Source organism: Eutrigla gurnardus (genome assembly GCF_963514095.1).
Source record: "Eutrigla gurnardus genome assembly, chromosome: 12".
NCBI classification, from domain to species: domain Eukaryota; kingdom Metazoa; phylum Chordata; class Actinopteri; order Perciformes; family Triglidae; genus Eutrigla; species Eutrigla gurnardus.
The window spans coordinates 4,788,950-4,810,190 of NC_139926.1; the positions used below are offsets into that span (position 1 = coordinate 4,788,950).

Here is a 21,241-nt window from a genome sequence, read left to right on the forward strand (position 1 = left end):
AAACCTAAGCGCCCTACAGTCGTGACAGCTAGTACTCGTAGCAGTGTTACATTTTTTTTTTAAATTAAAATTCAAAATTCCGAACTTTTCCTTTAATCCCACTATTTGGATATCTCATCAAATCTTCCTGATGTTGTGGAAGGCAAATGGTTGAGTTTCCTACAGACATATTTGATCTATTTGGCATTAAACGGAGTCCTTCATGGTTTTATAGAGGCACCATTGTGAGGGAGACATAAAGGCAGTGTGCTCTGGAGGGAGAGTGCATGACAGAGGATGGATGTGGGGAAGAAGGCCCCAATCAGCCCTCCTGTATGAGGACCACATCCATTTAGGGCACAAATGATGTGAAGAGCAGACATGTAACGGACAGATTCAGGACTGCTAATGGTTAAATGATGGAAAAGTCTGTTGGTATTGGTTATTTTTATGATTGATTAATTCATTCATTGTTCTGGAAAAATAACACAAAGTGACTTCTCCAAATAACGCACTGTCCAAGCAAACACACCTGACGATTCAATTTTTAATCAATCAAAAACCTTACCGATATCATGCAAGCACAACAAAATTGCAGTTGCATCAACTTGCATTGTATTAGAATACTTCACACATCCATCCATCGTCTACCGCTTATCCTGTATTCAGGGTCGCGGGGGGGCTGGAGCCGATCCCAGCTGTCATTGGGCGAAGGCAGGTCACCAGTCTATCACAGGGCTGACATGTAGAGACAGACAACCATTCATGCTCACATTCACACCTACGGGACATTTAGAGTTACTTCACACATATTTACAAGAATAAATAAGTTTAACATAAGAGTGCAACACCAGCTAAACAAATAGGCTGTTAGTGACAACACATTAGTCCAGTAATGAACAATGCTCTAAAAAAATATTTTCAAATGCTTTTAATGAGTTTACAAGTCTGCAACTGTCTGCTTCAAACAGCTGAGGTGTATTGTGTATCCTCACTGTTTGATGTAACTCATCTACACTGTGAGCACTGATTCAAGTGCTGAGTCAAACATCCTAATGTTAAACAAAGGGAACAAACTGTTGTGTGTGTGTCAGAGTGTATTTACTCTCACTAGGGAGAGAAGTGTGTCAGCTCATCTGTTTATTCTTGTTATATTTAGACAGGGCTGCTTGGATTGAGCTAAAACTGGCTCTGAAATTACAGAAGGGCCGTCTCTCACAGCTCTGAGGTTATCATTCTTCTGTGGCTGGTTGTCTTCAGATCCCTCTCCAGCAATGCTTCTCACATGTATTATGACTTGCGAGGCACAGCAGGAAAGCAGCGCTGTGTGTGATAAGGCTCCGGGTCTTCCCCACCTGGCCTTATATGGACAGAGTTTGTGAGCAGGGAGCTAAAGGTCGGGGATCAGTTAGAGCCTTCATCCTCATGTGTCTGTAAACAAAATTGTATTCAATCAATGCAGCGATGGACGGAAGCAGAGGTGCAGGCAGCATGTGGAGGATCTCCAGGGACGATCAGACAAGTCCTACAATCATATGCAGGTGATGCAAACCACAGACTGCATCTGGGAAGTGGACGTAGTCATCGTGATGTCACCCATTGGTTAGTGGACTACAGTTTGAAAGCCTCGGTAGCCATCTTGGAATGTGCAGCCAGTGAAGGAAGTAGGGCTGTAAGATGTTTCCAACAGCAGCTGGTTGTTCTGTTCTGTGATGAGAGAGTTTCCGGGGGGATGAACTCCCGTTGTGCCTTACCTTCTGAGAATCTTCTGCTTCCAGCTTCTTCTTCTTCTTCACTTTATGCTGGTGGGGTAAAAAACATTATGCTATACATAAACAGACCAGCTGAACGTTAGGAGCACCGGTGCAACCAAGGAAAATTTTAGTCGCACTTCGCAGATTTTTGAATATGGAGTGAATGCATGGTGCGTGTAAAGGAAATGTCTTTTGAGACGTGTATTAGAGGTTGGAGAACGTTGTTGAACAATTCTGTATCAATGCAGTAAAGTATTATTGATTATTATCATTATTTTTTATAAAAAGAATGTTTTGGGCAATCTTTCCACATTTTATAATGTAGCACCCAAATAGGAATTGGTGTGAAAGATTTGAAAGAAAAATTCTCCTTATATTTATATCCAATCCATCGTGATGCATGGAGAATCATTTAATAATCGAATCATGACCCTCTGAAACGTAAACTAATTGAGTCGTGAGGTGACTGACGATTCCCAGCGCTCATGTGTATACCGTGCATTTTCACATTGCGATGACGATGAATAAATGATACAGTGCTATGCATAAGTGTTAGGCACCCCATGCCTAAGTTATGCTAAATCATGGTGCTTTTCAGATAGCCTATAGCATACTAGTTAGCCTAATGATTTCTCAATGCAAATCAAACCAGCTAATAGGCTAACTGAAAAGCACCATGATTGTCTCTAGGTTTGTGAAGGACATGTGAGGAATGGGATTTTATTTTAACTCCAAAGGTCTAGGTGACTTTATCAGAATGCATAGTATCCTGATCCATGTAATAACTGGCCTTTTAAAAATAAAAATCTGCCTGCCTCTATGGGATTTTAACATAAAACTCCCATAGAGGAATAAAAATCATCTGTGTGAGACCAGAGATGTCATTCACTGATAGCTGTCACAGTAAACTAATCCATACAACAACAAACCTAGGACAAACGAAGAAGTTCTTAACTTGAACAATGATCTTTTAAATGGCAAACATCAGAAATGTAATTCATGCTACAATTCAAATGGGATCAAAAAATATGTGTCCCTTTCTGTGTGGACGGGTCAAAAACACAGGACATTCATCCATGAGATTGCTGTTTCTGACTAATGTGAATCAAGTCATTTTGTTTTGTAGTCATTTTAAGCCAAACCAATAAGTATTGTAGTTTTGTTGCTGAAGCCTGATGTAGTTTTATTTGTTTTTTGTGGGTTAGGCGTTTTTCAGAAAATATGTTTCCCTGGTAACATAAGAAATGTTTTTGTTCATCCACATTTGGTGGTAATTTAAAATGCGGTCCCAATGAGATCTTGTCTCAGTGGGGTGTAGAAGTGCCGGATCAGAATCAGAATCCTGCTGCTACGAGCAGAGCGCCATGAGGGACGACACTCTGAGGACAGACTGAAATAAATTGGCTGCTGGCATTTTCACTTTTACTTTCTGTGGCTTCATCATCGCATGTACAGCAGCCTCCTCCTCCACCGAGTTGGTTTGATGCGAATGGGGAGATCAAGCTTCCAGGATTGTGCCAGTCTTTTTTTTTAAAGTGTTTTTTTCCTTTTCTGCTGTTGTTAATATGAAGCACTTTGTAAACCATGTTAAAAAAGGTGCTTTATACATTTTATTATCATTATTATTATTATTTTTATTATCATTATTGGGAAAGAGATGTCTGTAAATCAAATCAGCTTGCCAGTGTGACCACCCTCATTTTAATAATTTGGTCCAAAAGTTGTAAATTGCACTAATAGCTGAATCCAGAGTTCAATATTTTGTGGGATTTTGCTGATAACGATAGACGATAATTTGGATGCCAAATGAATGTGCTTGTAAAAGCCTTGTATTGTACTCGCTCTTGTTAATAGTATATTAGATGATGTTATGTTTTTAATAAAAACAATATATTCAAGAAATACAAGTTAAACTTATTTATTGAGTTATTCAAGTATAATACAATACAAAAACACTGAAATCACCAGAGCAGCAAGTATGAAACAATTTCAAAGTGGCCTTACTTTGTAAAATATTGCACCAAAAACCCAACAGAAACTATAAGGAGAGCATTTTAACCCATTTGTACTGGATGCTGCGTGGCGCAGCGTTGTTGATTCGTCGTCATTTTCATGACGCATGCAGCATGACGTCAATCAATCAGGCAAACGTGCGTTTAAACAAGCGCACGTGTATGCCTGATTGATTGGCGCTGTTGTCAACGAATCACACGACACCCCGTTGGTCACGTGGTTCCAAAATATCAACAAGACCCACCACATGTGCACTAATGTAATGTACATGCATGTTGATTATGAGTCTGCTCACAGCAGTAGTTTGCTTGGTATCAAGTTGTTGAGGTTTTGAGTCGTTGAAAAAGTTGTTTTTATTTTACTTTTTTCACATTTTCACATTTCACACTTTTCTTCTTTTAGTGCAACAACTTATTCCCTCTTGTTTCAAATTGCAGGCATTCTGGGATTTAATTTCCTTTTCAAAGCGCTTTAACCTAAAGTGGTGGACATAATGTGGAAAAAGATGAGAGGATAATAAGAGAGAGCACAAATAAACACATTCACAAGCCAGTTTGAAAGTATGTTTTGTTGTCAGCGTGACAGTAAAGTTGTATGACTGGTGCCCTTTTATAAGCGATCAGCATCAGAAGGTCACCATGAAGCAGCTCTTCTGTCGAACGCTGGCTATTCAGTGGTAGATATGTTTTTGAGGATGCTGCCACAGCAGCAGACACCAGTGTGAAGCGTTCTGGCAGCCTGGGCGGCACAGTTGGCCTGTTTGACAGGGTGTCGCCATGTATACAGGCCAGTAACGGAGACTCAGTCTGTTCTGGCTCGGTGTCGTGGAAATCACAGCGCGGGTGTGTTTGATCACTCGGACAGAACCGTCATGGCTGCTCAAACACAACAGAACGTCACAAGGGCCGTGTAGATAAAACTGTGGAACAAGGCAGTGCAGAGGATCATGGGACATCTAACTGACACGCACATCCGAGTTCAAGCCTGCTGCACATTTATATTGAACCAAACTTTTTCTCTCCTGGTTGTTTTTTTCTGAAGTAATCCTTATTTTATTTTGTTGCTGTATTCTCTCTCTCTCTCTCTCTCTCTCTCTCTCTCTCTCTCTCTCTCTCTCTCTCTCACACTCTCTCTCTCACACACACACACACACTAGGGTTGGGCGGTATGACGGTATTATACCGTGTGACGGTATAAAAGTGTTTATAAAATCCGACAACGAACAAAAAGCGATACTCTGCAAAGAGTGTGGCACGACTGTTGTTGCTGCAGGTGGAAACACCGGTAACCTCTTCCACCACTTAAAGCTAAAACATGCGAAGCAGTATTATGAGTCTTTCGCCAAAGGCACCCCGTATGACAATAAATCACATCGATGGAGGGAGACAACGGAGGCCATCACGACGCACACTCTCATTTGTTATTTTTATTTCTTATTAAGATGGAGCTCTGTGTTTACATTTGCACACACACTATAGCTTAAGTTAAAGCTGGAGTTCAAATGTTTACCAGACATTTGCACATTCTTTGTGGTTTATTATTTATTATATTATTATATTTTCTTTAAAATAATGTTATGCTGCTGTGAGAAAATTAAAATAGAAGAGGAAAATGATCAAATGCGACAGTGGTTATTTTAAAGCCATTAATTGAATTTACAGGGGGAAAACCATACCGTGATATATACCGTTACCGTGATATGAAATTATTCATACCGTGATATAAGATTTTGCTCATACCGCCCAACCCTAACACACACACACACTAATAATACCATTACAGTTTTAACATAACTTTGAAAACATTACATTTTTTGATTTCCTGATATAATCAGCAGAGTTTGCTGTAGATGTTAATAATTACCTGTTTAACCTGCTGTCAGTTACACAGTTAAAATAAATATTACAGCTCAAAAAGCTCAGAGACTCAGAGGAGCAGCTTGTCACCTAAAGGAGAATAGTGCTGGTCCACCTTAAACGTTTCAGCATTGGTTGCTTTCAGATAAACGGTTCTTGTGAAGAGTAAATGCCTGAAATGCAATCTGGGAACCCATCGACTAATGTCTGACAACAATAAAGCTTATTAACAAAACCATGGAGAAAAGGGATTTCTTTATGGCTGACAGTACTGATTGACAATATGATAATGCGTAACATTTTAGAGAACCTGTAATACACAGACAATCGTCTTAATGTCAGGAATCAAGCGAGGGAGTTTCATGGTGATATCTATTAGTTTATTTATTTATTTTTTACTCCTTTTCCACTTAAATTACAACTCATTCACTGTCATTGTTTCTGCTCTCATTTTCTCATTTGCTCCTTTTATATGGCGTTTATTCTTGTTAACTGTGTTATACACATGGACATTTTTAATATCTCCGGGGGCTTTGATGCCACTAATCCATGTCCACTGAATACCAGTAAACATTGTTTTAAATATATTTTTATTTAGGTTTAAAGTTTCAGTTCTGTGTTTTGCTTTTTTGTTATTGAAAATGATCATCAGTCACACTTGCATATTGTTTGTGGAGCCACTGTTGCTCCATATGGTTTTGTTCTGGTCATAATGGTGGAAGTAAATATACAGAGCAGGCTAGAGTTGCACACACCTTCTGAGGCCGAGCATTAATATTTATCCCCCGCTGGGACAGAGCTGGTATGCCTGGTATGTTGGAGGCTTGGTTCTCTCTCTCTCTCTCTCTCTCTCTCTCTCTCTCTCTCAAACACACTTTCTGTCCGTCTCTCCCACACACAACCACCGTTTATTTTCCATGAACAGGAATTATGGTTCATTCAGCTTGTTGCAGCTCCTGGGACGGTCATGACTCACTCACATAATGTCACACAGTGTTTGACTTGCAGTAACTTTGAGCGACATTTTTTAGAATAGATGTATTTGTTAAACACTCCTGTCGTTTTAATTGTCCTGCTGATGAAAAGCTTCTGTAAAGACAGTTTAAAAAAATAAAATAATGTTTTTATACTCTGTGGTACATAAATGTTAATGTGCTCACATATGATGTTCATACTTGGTGGCTATAAAAGTGAAAGAGTTAAATTACATTAAAGTAGAAAATAACAAGAATGCAAACAGTGAGAACAAAAAATAAACGTATAAAATCAAAATAAATTATGGTAGTACCATACAATTTCTACAATGTTTATATATTTATAGCAAAAGAGTGATGTATTAGTAGAAACATTATGAATATAATAATAAAAAGACTGTAATCTGTCTAAAAAATTAAGTCTTCAAACTTTCAGGGCTGAAGTCTTGCAATCCTTGTATTAATCAATGTATTCAACTGTTGCAAATATTTGTGTTCTTTTTTTTAAGTAATTTTTTTTGCCATTTTGCCTTTATTTCTATTTATGTGAACGAACATTGTAAGAGATGTGCAGGCATACTTGGTAGGGGTGTGAATCTTTGGCTTCACAGCGATTCGATTAACAATACAGTATTGGCGATTCGATTCGAGGACAATTTTATTTTTTGGAACGATCCGATTCAGTAACTTTTAACCAAAGTTCCAATCCATGAAATAAACATGCAATAATGCGAGTGAGACTAAAAATCAACGGACCACAGAATTACTTATTTAACATATTTATTCTATATAAAAAAAGTAGTCCTGTATAATATTTTATGCTGAATACAAAAATGTAATTAAACATTGCTCAGTTACTTTGAATATTTTTCAATAGACTACATGCTGGCAGGGGAGAGAGTTTCTTAAACGTATTAAAACATTAATCATAAGTAAGATTAAGATAAGTATTTATTTAAGTATTTATTTAAGCAGATGGATTTAGTTGAATCTGCAGGACTGACAATCGATTCATTGATTAATCGCATGGATCGTTACACTACTAATACTTGGCCAAATAAAGCTGGTTCAAGATTTCTCATTTACTAGGTTACTTTTTGTCCCGATTTCTAGAATGCTGTTTACAGTTGCCTAACTGCAACCACTGCTAATAATCTCTGATCCATTTCAAGTCTCGTTGATTTGTTGTCAGTTTAATGAAAAAGTATTTCTGCTCTGAGAAATGGGAGGATTTGGATTTGAGCTGTTTTCTGTTTATTCGCTTGTATTGGGAGGCTTTTACTCTGGAGGAGATATTGCAGGCTGAGATAACAGACAGCCAACTGGCACAGAGACACAAATATTGCTTCCTCCGTTGGAGCAATGAAAGTAGGCATCCAAACTACCGGTAGATATAAAACAACAGTTCCCAATGTGTAGCCAAGTTGAGGTCAATGTCACTGGACTGATAGTAAGCTGCTGCTTGAACTTAGCTGGATTCTTACTTAATACAAATCCTAAATAGTGATTTATTTGAGCAATTATGTTGGAGAAACTAGCAGGATTTGGTTACCATGCTATAAATACATTAAAGTGTGTTAATTGTGACATTTAACCATCAACAAGTTAAATAAATTACTTTTAGGCTTGTGATTAAACATGTTCAAAATGTTCTGACATTTTAAAGACTAAACAATTGACAATTTACATCCTGGTACCCAACACACAGAGAGACCTGTTGTTATAGTAACGTTACATCCTGGTACCCAACACACAGAGAGACCTGTTGTTATAGTAACGTTACATCCTGGTACCCAACACACAGAGAGACCTGTTGTTATAGTAACATTACATCCTGGTACTCAACACACAGAGAGACCTGTTGTTATAGTAACGTTACATCCTGGTACCCAACACACAGAGACACCTGTTGTTATAGTAACGTTACATCCTGGTACCCAACACACAGAGAGACCTGTCGTTATAGTAACGTTACATCCTGGTACCCAACACACAGAGAGACCTGTTGTTATAGTAACGTTACATCCTGGTACCCAACACACAGAGAGACCTGTTGTTATAGTAATGTTACATCCTGGTACCCAACACACAGAGAGACCTGTTGTTATAGTAACGTTACATCCTGGTACCCAACACACAGAGAGAACTGTCGTTATAGTAACGTTACATCCTGGTACCCAACACACAGAGAGACCTGTTGTTATAGTAACGTTACATCCTGGTACCCAACACACAGAGAGACCTGTCGTTATAGTAACGTTACATCCTGGTACCCAACACACAGAGAGACCTGTCGTTATAGTAACGTTACATCCTGGTACCCAACACACAGAGAGACCTGTCGTTATAGTAACATTACATCCTGGTACTCAACACACAGAGAGACCTGTTGTTATAGTAACGTTACATCCTGGTACCCAACACACAGAGAGACCTGTTGTTATAGTAACGTTACATCCTGGTACCCAACACACAGAGAGACCTGTTGTTATAGTAACGTTACATCCTGGTACCCAACACACAGAGAGACCTGTTGTTATAGTAACGTTACATCCTGGTACCCAACGCACAGAGAGACCTGTTGTTATAGTAACGTTACATCCTGGTACCCAACGCACAGAGAGACCTGTTGTTATAGTAACGTTACATCCTGGTACCCAACACACAGAGAGACCTGTTGTAAGTGTGAGTAATGTTGCATCCTGGTACAGAAGTGAGGTTATATTCCAGTTATTCTAGAAAATGCAACATTTTTGACGAGTAAAATTATTTTTTAAATTAACAAACATCACATGTGAAATTGAAGGTCCCATGGTGTTCCAGCGGAAGCGGTGTGACTCAGCCTCTTAATTGCAAAACCGTTAGAGGTTATTTATTACACAGTATGTATAATTCAAATCCTTACTTATTTTGTTGTCAAAATTATGCCACCAAAGAAAAGCAATCCATCAGGCGCCAGCCGGGGGAATGCATGACGAGTCTCCCCACAGGACGAGTCGTCCCAGGACAACCGTTCGTCTTTCTCATCGTGTTTCATCATCCAGGCAGACAAGGGGACGCCATCTCAGTCTACCTATTCTCTCTGCAAAGCTGTGGGCTTCTGCTGTAACATGGCGATCGTGTTATACGATATTTGTAGGATTGTTTTAGACCAGTTCATAAGGCCGCGTTGGTTCTGAGGCCTTAGACTAAATCCTTTAACCTCCCGGCTGGCGGAGAGAATTCCTTCGAGTTGTGATTTCTTCCTTTTGTCAAGGTAGATAGCGCTACACTGCGTGCTCTGACCTACCTGGCTATTAAAATATGGATTTGTTTCCTGTTGGACTTTTCAAAGCTCTGGAGGGAAATAGATTAGAGTGCTCGGTGTTGGCATCAAAGAGTAGATGGCTCCCGTATGGCCGGCGCACAAATGCAGCGTCTATATTTGGAAGAATCTCCAGTCAGTCAGTGTCCCCGCTAGTCTTTTTGAAGCATGAGATGAAAAATTAAACATGCTTTTTCTTCTGTTTATCGGTGGTCTTTCTTCTTCAAAGGCATGACTCATTGAATGACCTTTTATTTCCCAGGAGTTCAGGCATCAGGCCTGCTTGAAAGCATTTTTGTGCCTCAGCGTTGAAGTAGCAACTCTAGAAGTGTTCAGTCACAGCCAAACGCTAAATTGCTTCGTCGTCACATCACATGTTGTTCCTGAGCAATAGATTAGGTTTGTTGCTTTGTTCTCTTGTGATCTCGGCAAGCTGTGAGGTCGGAGGTCATGCAGAGACATGATTTCGGACACAACATTTCAGTGAATGTAGCATTTCAGTTTGTGTTTGCAAAGGAGAATGCAGAATGTAAACCCATCAATGCAGACTCATCAGACGAGTGTTTTCTCAATGTAAACTTGAAAACATGAATACAATGAACTGCCATTATCAGCAGAACGTCATGATGTTACAGTGTTGACATTATGGCAAAGGCAGAGCTTTCTACTGACATGAGCACGCTAACCAGCAAGCCCGGCGTGTCCCGTCTTATAATACCACAATACCTGTCCAACATGAGAGCACCGTGTTCGTCTTTGTTCACTTTAGATTTATACTTTTTCACTGAACTCATATAAACTGAAGAGTTCTCCGGTTTATCCTTGGGCTTCCAACAGAGAACTGGGATTAATAAAACTTAATAATATATCCATGGTCCATGTATGATTTGAGTGGCAGAAATGGGAATGCAATTTTTCATCTATAGTCATTTACCTCCACCAGGAGACTTCATCGGGAGGAGAGCGGGCGGCAGCTCCGGGACACGGACCTTCAGTTAGCGACTGTAGCAACTAGCATTCAGCTCAAACCCCAGTACTGGGGGTTTGATCCCGGGGGACCCAGGTTCGGCCCAACACTCCACCACGTGGAAGGGACAGCCACGCCCACCTGAACACATAACAGCCAACGGGAGGCCAGGAACCACAGGTGTTTGTACACCACCCTCCCGATAGAGGGAGGCCACAGTTCATAATGACAACGAGGGTGTCAGGAGCATGACTAACACCTGTCATAGAGCAGGCAGCAGCTTCGAACTCATGGAAGAGGCATACACCCCTCCCCCAAGTGAGCCGACCCGCTCTGGTCATTCATGATCGGGGAATTACGGGCCATCTTGGCCGTCGTTTGTTGTCTCTGTTTATTGTCTTTTTTACTTAAATATATGCATCTATTTGTGAAGCTCTGTAATGCATTTTATAAAAGCACCTGAGCCTTTGTTCACTGCTGCTTCCTAGGACTAATGGATGAATGAATGAGTTCAGAATATACGCCATGCATATTCACTCTCTCTTGTTCATTAGAATAAGCATAATGTAAGTAATGCATGATTGTATTCTCACGAAAAGCTTTGAGTTTTCATTAGTTTAATTTAATGTACAGTACACTTCACCCTCCCAAATCAAAAAATAACAGGCATCTTATAATAGCAGGATAGGATCATCATAGTGATATCAAATATATTACACACACAACTTCTGCAACAGATCTCTGGTTCCTGCAGCGTGATCCGCAGGTTTGGTGCTGCATGTTACGGAGGCTTTAACAAAGCAGCTGACAGCTTTCGAGGTAAAATCCGGCAACAAATAGCTGCGGGACGTCACGTGAGAGACTTCACCTTGTTGTTCACGTCCCTGCAGAACGTGGCTGCTCAGGAATCAGCTCGGAGCACATGACCTGCATTTATCCTCACAGCAAACAATGAGCCTCAGTGTGCTCACTGAGGGGCTGCACGCTGCTAATCAATTCAATAATCTAATCAGAAGGGAAATTTAAACAAATGGGACTGACATAGTGTTGCAGCACTTACTTAAGGCCAGAACTCGGCTAACAGAGGCCTGTTTATTTCTGTCACTGACCTTTGCCCAAAATAATGTTTATGGCCTGCCTCGGTCACCTCCTCCGGGACATTTTGATCTTGCGATTGCGGTAATATACATTTAAAAATGAAACAATCTGGTGTTATTTGGAAGAGCTGGCATTTTATTTCCTCAATATCAGCAAACCATATCTAACATCACAGCAAAGCTTCCCATCAATAACTCAAGAATGTTCCTCAAACGAACCATGTGATTAATGAAGAGTAAATACGTTTGAATAAGTGTGATTCAACGACTTGCCTACAGACTGTCACAGGGACGCTCAACGTGCAATCAATTACCATAATAATAACAGAAATGCGTCAACAAATATAAAAGTTCTTACTGTGTATTTTCTAGAACTGTCTGGCTGAAGAATAACATGTATGAATGGATGAATGGATGTTTGTGAAAGCAGTTTTTGAAGACTTCAGAATTCCTTAACCTGTGTGGATTTAGCAGGGATTTTTATTTTGAAGGGGAGTTGACATATTCAGAGTAAACACGTTTCAATATAGATTGCGTACATATCCTGGGGAAAAAAAAATTGTTCGTTTACTGTTATATTTAGTTTAACTGTCTGTTTTTGTTTCATATTAAGTACCTGTGTTCCACATTCCCCACCCAGACTTAACCAGCTGGTTTGAAGATTGAACTTTCAGGTCACAAGCCTGCTTCTCTAACCTTTTTGGTCACCATGCACACCTTTTTAGGCTGCATTAACGTCAAACTCTACATCACATTCAGCATCACTGCAGGCTGCAGTACTGTGTTCCCATGCGTCCTCCTAAACCTCCTAGAGCAGGACACCGGCATCACAGGAACATCATCGAACTACGGCAGCCACATAGAAATAAAACGGGAGTAGAACGGACACTCCCATTCAAATCTACGTAGCTGGATGGTCAGAGTGGCGGCCATTTAATGTGTACTGCTGTCATAGCAACCGTTGTAGCAGGCCACTTCCATAGAAAGAAACAGACCGAAAAGCAACTCATTCAATGACTAAGTGATTAGAAACGAAGCACAGAGAAACAGACTAAATAAGACAATCAGCTTCATCCACACTCTGATCACACTGTAGGAAACAACACTGATGTTACAGAAAACGAGCCGAGCCAATCTCCCTCATCTGACAATAAGTACAACATTAAAGCAGAGGAATTATCAATCAAACCAAATCTTTAAAGCGTTACAGAAAATTAAAATGAGTTTAACGGTCCCGCCGCCTCACTTCCTGCCGCTCCAATGAAGTACACGCTATCTAGGACTAGCCAGACATCCATCTAACCCGACCAGTCTCCCCTCTCTTCCTTGTGATCCAATAACATTCAGTTAAATATCTGTTCTACTACTATTGTATTTCTAATGGCAGCGATGTATTGAAATGTGAAATGTGAGTTGCATTACCAAAGTGGTGTTTGGTCTGGTCGTTGTCATCACTTGACACAGACACTGTGAGCTGGAAGTTTGACGCCAGCCATCCTCAGACTTAATGTTGGACATCTCTGTAGGATACACAAGAATAAATGAGAAGACTGTTGGAAACATGGCGAAGGACAAGAATCTTCAGGAATCAGTGAGGAGGAAAGGTGTGGGAGACACGTAGGAGGGTCAAAACTCTGATTGCTGGGTAAATATTGACACCTGTGATGTCTTCGTCTGTTGTTTTTATGGCTTCTGCTGGTAATTATTAATCGCTCACTGAAATAATGTTGGACTGGCCACTTCCATGTTTACTAAAATGGTTCCTTGTTTAGCAGACTTATTGGAAATATATAGAATCTCTTGTTGCTCTGGATGTGAAATAAAAACCCTCTACTTCAAAGTGAGATGGGAGTTATTAATACCTCGGCTCAGGCTTCTGTAATCAACAAACCAGGACACATTAGACCCCCACAGCTCCAGCCTTGTTTGATGTGACTGAATCTAATGGAGCCACAACATGCTGAATGATGAAGATGACAAATAAGAGAGAAAAAGGGTTAACAGATGAGGATCACAAAGTAGCAAAGCAAGAGACACTGAAAAGGTAAGGATTGTGACCAGTGTTTTTTGCCCTTTTATTTGTTTTTAACAAGCATTTCAGTTATTTTTAATGAATCGGCAAAAATACAATAGACTTAAACTCAGCAGAAGTCCACATAGTGAGGTTGTCTGGGTGTCCAACGGGTCAAAAAACACAGGACTTTCACCCAGGAGACTGATGTTAGTGTCCTGTGTGAACCAAGTACTTTTGTACTGTCTTTTTAATTGAACCTAACTAAATAGTTTTGTTTAAATTTAGTTTATTTTTTATTTTTTTATGTTTGTAAAGGTCATATTGATAACATTTTATTTAAAGGTGCTATTGACAACATTGCATTCACGTCACAACTCGGCTGTTGCTCGAAGAACATGCGCCCTCAATGGGTTGCCAGTACTTAGCACTTGGGACTGGTACCAAAATGCAGCCCGCTTACTGCCTCTTACTACATCAGTACGGTAACAGCTGAGTTGTGACGTTAATGCGATGGACGGGGGGAGTGCGAGTGCAACATCTACTGGCTAGATGTTATCAATGTTGTCAATAGCACCTTTAAATAAAAATATCTAGCATGTTTGTTTTTTGTTTTGTTCGTTAATCATGTGTTTCAATCTATTCAAGACTGAGAACATTTGTTGTGGAAAAACCCTGGACATGTAATTATTTAGTATTAGTAACCCAGTTTAGTTGTATAATGTCATTTTGTAGAAGACAGTTGCACAGGACTTTCACCCAGGAAACTGCTTTTCGTGTCTCTTATCCGAGTTCCTTTGGTGCATTATAGTTTTGTTCCAAAGTAATTTTAAGCTGAACCATGAGGTTCTTTAACTCAACCTAAACTAGTGGTTTTGTAGGGATTTTTGTTTTCTTTTGTTTGTTAACTATGTGATTCAAACTGCAACCATTCAGTCTGGAAAAAAGAAAATGTAATTGACAATGCAGTTTTGTTGTATGGGAACGTAGTACTGTATGAGTACTGGGAACTGTAGAGAACAACTCTTGAACTGTAGAGACAAGAGTTGACTGAGAGAACACTTACAAACGTAATTCATTAATAAACAGATTACTAAAGCATGTCCTAAAGCATTATATGGTTGAGATGAATATCACAATAATATGTCATATTACAGATGCTATCTTTACGATAGTAGGAAACACTATTAATATATCATTGCCATTGCTTGCATGTGTTGGTGCTGGTGTTGGCATGCAGATGTTTATTAGCTGGTGCTGATTGCAGCCGTGGCCTCCAATAAACAAGGAGAAGCAGGAGAACGGAGAGGGGAACACCTTAGGGACACGGCTCTTTTTGTTGCCTGGAGTGGTACATCACATCTTGGGCTGGTTGTGCATCATCACCTCGCTTGCTCGGGGCTTCCACTCCGTCACGGATTTGGACCTTTTGGGACTTTGAGACTGAACTGAGGTTTTTATGAGGATGAGTCGGCTGAGTGCTCTTCCTTTACCGACTTTAGTTCAGCAGGTTTTCAATGGTATTAAAATGAGTCAGCGGGATGACGGCTGTTATTCCCCTTGATACAGCTCTTTTCTTGACACTTTGATTTTAGTAAGATGAAGAAGATTTTTTTTTAAAAAGGGATAATTAGCAATATAAATAAATTGACAAATAAATGAAAAAACACAACAACTTATAGGAGAAATGTAAAGTAAATATAAAATGATAACTGTGATGATGCTGTTTGAAAAAGACATAATTGATTAAATGGAAGATTATAAAAGTATGTTTTGAGCTTTTTGAAGTGATCAAGTGGCTTGTCTAATTTAGAACGGGAGTTTGTTTAAACCTTTGGTGCATAACAGAAAGCTGCTTCGTAGTTTTATATAACTAGAAAAATCATTTTAAAATCAATCTTCAACATAACAGTAGCCAACAGTAGATTTTCACATTAACTATATTTTGAAGACTTGATCCTGGGGGCATCTAGACCCCGATTCATGAATCGCTGAGGGGACGTTTCAGAAGCCACATCCACAGTTTATATCCAGTTATTTGATGGTAGATTTGAGTTCTCACCCTGGAGACAATCTCCCTATTAAATATTGTAGCTGTGTTTTTTGCTCTCACCTTCCCTCCGTGGTGTTGAGGAAAAGCCCATCGGGTTATCCAATAAGGCCTGTGTGAGTGCTGGCAGTATTAATAGAATAAGACTGCTGCTGCTGGGGAATATTTGTATTGACCTGTTGAAAGACTTTATCCGATGCTTGCCGTTTCCATGGCAGCGCGGGGGCGGGATGCTTCAAGGCCGCCTTGGAACGGCAGCTGGCAGGCTACCTCCACTGTGGCAGGAAGACACCTTTAAACGTCAGCGTGGGCCGTTTCTGTGTTTCCCCACATTCATGGTCGTGGTCTTCCTTCCTTCTCTGGTGACGATGAACCTCAAACACCGTTGTTATGCTGAGTAGCTTGTTGACGGGAATACAATGATGATTTCTAGAGCTGAACAATTTTGAAATAAGTCTAGTTGTGATTATTTTAACTGATTACAATTGCAAAATGATAATAGATCTATCATTTGAATTGAAAATGAATATGAAATGTAGGCCGCCGTACCACAAAAAAATATATACATATCATATTTTTCACCCTTTAACAGTTAACGCTCTTATATAAGGACATTTTCTCAACTGTAACATGATACAGTTTGTCTGCAAACATTCCTCTGTGTGTGAGAGGTTTATCTTTTATGTGATTCTGACATAATGGCCTGTAATGTTGTTTCCCACGCTGTGATCAGTGTGGATGAATGCTGTCTCGTGTAGTCTGTCTCTGTCTGCTTGCTGACGTTACTACACTGGTAGTCGTTACTGGAAGACCTCAGTGAGTTCAACACTTGACGTAAGTCGGATTCTTTTTTCCCAAAGTTAGCTGGCTGCAACAGTCGCAATGGCAACGTTACACGTAAAAAAAAATGGCCGCCGCCTTGACCACCCTGCTATGTTGATTTGAATGGGAATGTCCATTCTACTCCTGTAGTATTTCTATGTGAGCATGAGCATCTATGTTAACATGAGCTACACGTGTGAGTTATGATTATCAGTTCACACGTTGATTTACACATAAAATAGATATTTCAAAAATACTGTTTATAGTTTTTGTAATTTTGTGTAATTGGATCATGAATTTTTGTTTTGGCAGCTTCAACTGGTTTTTCGATTCTTCCATTTATTGGATAACATCCAAACACATTCATACAGGTGTCGGGCCGTCGTTCTAACCTGAAACTTCTCACTGTTAATGTGGCCGTCATGCTGTTTTTGCTTGGATTCTTTCTGCTCCCTCAAGCAGAAGAGCCTTTTTCCAACATATGCAATACATCTTGAGTTTCTTGACAAATGTAAGAAGAGTTCTGCCAAAAGAAAGAATATATCAACCTCTGCTTCTCGTCATGCCTTGACTGTATTTATATAAAAACTCATTTGTCTTCTGTGGTTCGGTCCAGTTGATCTTAACAGTGAGACAGTCAGATAAGAAAGGCAGTAACCTTTTCTAAATTCACCACCCGCTCTCTGTCTCACACCTCTTTTCTGTATTTTCTTCCTCGTGCCTCACTTCCTTCGTCTTCCAGTCACTCCTCCCTCCGAGCGTGCTTGTTTTTTAGCATGCAGACCTGCTGAGCGTTTTTTTTCTTTACGTGATAAAGGCTGCTGTGTTTGTTCAGTTTGTTCCGGCAACAGAGAGGCCCGTGGTGTAAATGTGATTCAGCTGGCTGATTCAGCCCATTAACCAGCTCTATGAAAAGAATGGGCTGCTGGCTGCCAGGCCCAGGGCCCACTGTGTGCCTGGCACTGAATGGAAACAATGCCTTTTTAGCACCGGTGCCTTGGACACATGACAGCTTGCAAGCTGTTTGATAGGTGGAAACTTGGGCGGCCTCTAAGAAACCTGAACACACTGACTGGCTGTAAATAAAGAATTCAAGTTTTAATGCACATGAAAGTGTGCACCAACAGTTCCAATAGCTTCTGTAACTCAATAAGTACGTCAATATGCACACAGAAACCCCATTACTCAGGAAATCAAACCGTTTCAACAATCCCTCACTTATTTTGAAAGCCATTCTTTCTCTGACCTTTTATGATACAATATCCTATTGGTTTCATGTACAGAGACACAAATTATCAACGTGTTTCATGTTGGCCAGCATGAAACCAATGCCACTGGATCGTTTGATTGAGGTGGACACATGAATGAAACACATAAATGAGACAATGCAACGTCCAGAGTTAGTGACGTAGTATTAGACCTTGTGGGGAGGTTGATGGGTCTGACTTTCCCTTTGCTGCTTAAACCTAACTTAAGTCCAACTTTGTTTTTCCTGAAGCTAAGGGCACACTAGGACCATTTGATGGTACGGTTGCCCCCCAGACCCCCCGGTTTGCACTCACACTGCTTAATAGCCCAAACGGGCCTCGGCCCGACTGCTATTGTACACACGTGCGTCATTATGTCATAATAGGACACGCATGGCTTGATGTTGTTTTCAAGGAGCGCCGTCTCAAAGTCATCACAAGAGATAACAACACAGAGAGCATGACTGAAACTTTACTGACAATCCGTCTGCACATATTTCTAGGAAACGCACGGCCTGAATCAGAGCATGTGAGAGGCCGCGAGCGGAGCTGAGCAAGCAGGCAGCAGGCATTTTTATTATAAAAGTACCGGTCTGGTTCTGCTCCGGTACCGCTCACAGCACGATTCTGATGCCCCAAACACGGTCATCACGAATATGTTCAGTCATAAATCAGCTCGATAGCGGATAGCAGGGGGAGATCCGAGTTGAACACTGAGCAATAATGAGAGGGACGGCCTATCGATTAAAGCTTACGTCATGTCCACATTGCGTACCCGTGCCGAGGAAGCGTACCATCATAAGTACGGAACGGAGCATCACACCAGCCAAACAATCCGGACTTTAGCCTCATTTGTGCCTGAGGGCGGTGCAGTTGGTGTAGTGGTAGTGTGCTCTGTGTGATTTAATTTCCTAAACCTAACTGTATTAAGCCCAACAAGGTTGTTTTCCCTAAACCAGCTGTGGTTTTGGCACCTAAACCTGTTGCTCGTGTTGTAGTGCTACATCTTCCCGACTGACAGAAAAGGAAGTCGTGCCAAACGACATGAAAGGAAATGGACAGTTTGTGTTTCTCAGCAGGGTCATTCCGTGTCATTTCATCAAATGCCTCCCACCTGACCATCTCAGAATGTCCTGAAAAACTTCAAGTGCAAAGACACACTTGTTAATAGTCCAAAAATCCAAAATATTAGGTCTCTACTGTCAACAGTTTTCTCATGAAACACCATTGAATGAAGGGTAGTTTAGACGGTTTTTGGCATCATGCTCTGAAAAGACATTTTTAAACAGCAATATCTGGAAAACTATCTCACCTGATAGCCTCCAGACATGGAATATCAGGGGTGTAGCTCAATGATAACCTAGTATGGTAGGTACTTAAAATGTGGCTTGTTGAAATAAAGTAGTACATTTGAAGAGTGGCTGAGCTCCCATTTTTGCAGATAAAAGACTTCTATCACTTCTGCCTCTATCTCTGGTGTTAGCTTAAACATTCTACAAAATATGGTTTCTCTCAGATGATTAGTTTCACAGATATTAAGGCTCAAAAATGGAAGTTAACACATCTTTGCCCAACTTCAGAGTCGTATTCCAAAAAACTGACTACAAGTATCAGGTCCAAACTTACATTTGCTACATTTGAATGTTTTTGTGAGGCTAAATTTATCAGTAGCATTTAGTCACATATAAGTCTTTGGTAAATGGTAAAAACACAATTGAATTGCCCTCCTGTGATGTTTACTGGTAGGCTGTTAGGACATGCAGTACCAAAACCGGCCACAAAAACCCCACCAATATCAGGATTTAAAAAAAATCACTGCGACAAATTAAGGGAAAAAACCCTCCCGATTTTTTTATATGATTTTAACAAGAATATGATCTTTCAAAAAAAGTAAGTTAGGACCTGATACTTTTGGCCAAAAAACTGCTCAGTTTTTTGGCATATGACTCTGAAGTTGGGCAAAGATGTGTTTACTTCCATTTTTGAGCCTTAATATCTGTGAAACTAATCATCTGAGAGAAACCGTATTTTGTAGAATGTTTAAGCTAACACCAGAGATAGAGGCAGAAGTGATAGAAGTCTTTTATCTGCAAATATGGGAGCTCAGCCACTCTTCAAATGTACTACTTTATTTCAACAAGCCACATTTTAAGTACCTACCATACTAGGTTATCATTGAGCTACACCCCTGATATTCCATGTCTGGAGCCTATTAGTAAGAGATATACACTGTAGACATTTTGAAGGCCACAGGTGAGATAGTTTTCCAGATATTGCTGTTTAAAAATGGCTTTTCAGAGTATGATGCCAAAAACCGTCTAAACTACCCTTCATTCAATGATGTTTCATGAGAAAACTGTTAACAGTAGAGACCTAATATTTTGGATTTGACCTATTAACAAGTGTGTCTTTGTACTTGAATTTTTTCAGGACATTCTGAGATGGTCAGGTGGGAAGATTTTCAGAAATTTGATGAAATGACACGGAATGACCCAGCAGGAAACCAATACATTACATTTCATTTCACTAACTGCTGTGAGACTGCTGTGAGACTGACGCAGCAGTGAGTTGACCACACAGCGTGAATATGTGATTTTAGTTGACCTTGGATGGATTTTCCCTATGAGCGTGCATCTCTTTCCCCTCCTCCTGCCGCTCTGCTGTCACAGCAAAGCTGTCTTTATGAAGACCTGCCTACCGAGGGGCCAGGTGCAGATTCAAAACCAAAACCTTTTTTTCACATTTCTGCACAAGATTCATAAAGTCCTGCATATATATTGTTCTGTGTTATAAAGTCATTCGTCACACAGAAGTTGTGCACCTGTTTGGAGAAGAAGCAGCCTCATTCTGTCCTTGGACCGATGTCATCAGCAGCAGGGCCGTGTTAACTCTTAAATCTGGAATTAAGGAAGCCGTGCAGGACACCAGGGCTGCAACCAACGATTATTTTAATCGTCCATGAATCTGTTATATTAATTATCTGTTGGCCCATTAATAGTGAATGTGGTTTTGTCCACAACTCAAGACAAATTCAGTTGGCAATCAGTTTAACTCGGAGAGACCTGCGGGATGCTGGCAGCAGCCGACCGTCTATTTAAAACAAATATTTATTTGACCTTTTGTCAAACTAACAGGTGACAAATTATACAGACAAAAGGTATAAGGTG

General features: G+C 40.2%; 1 protein-coding gene across 2 annotated transcripts in view; it reads left to right on the forward strand.

Annotated features, from left to right (window-relative positions):
- The window catches only part of adcy5 (adenylate cyclase 5), a 102,372-nt gene that overhangs the window by 26,760 nt on the left and 54,371 nt on the right, over positions 1-21,241 (forward strand). The gene's annotated exons all lie outside the window — the stretch shown is intronic.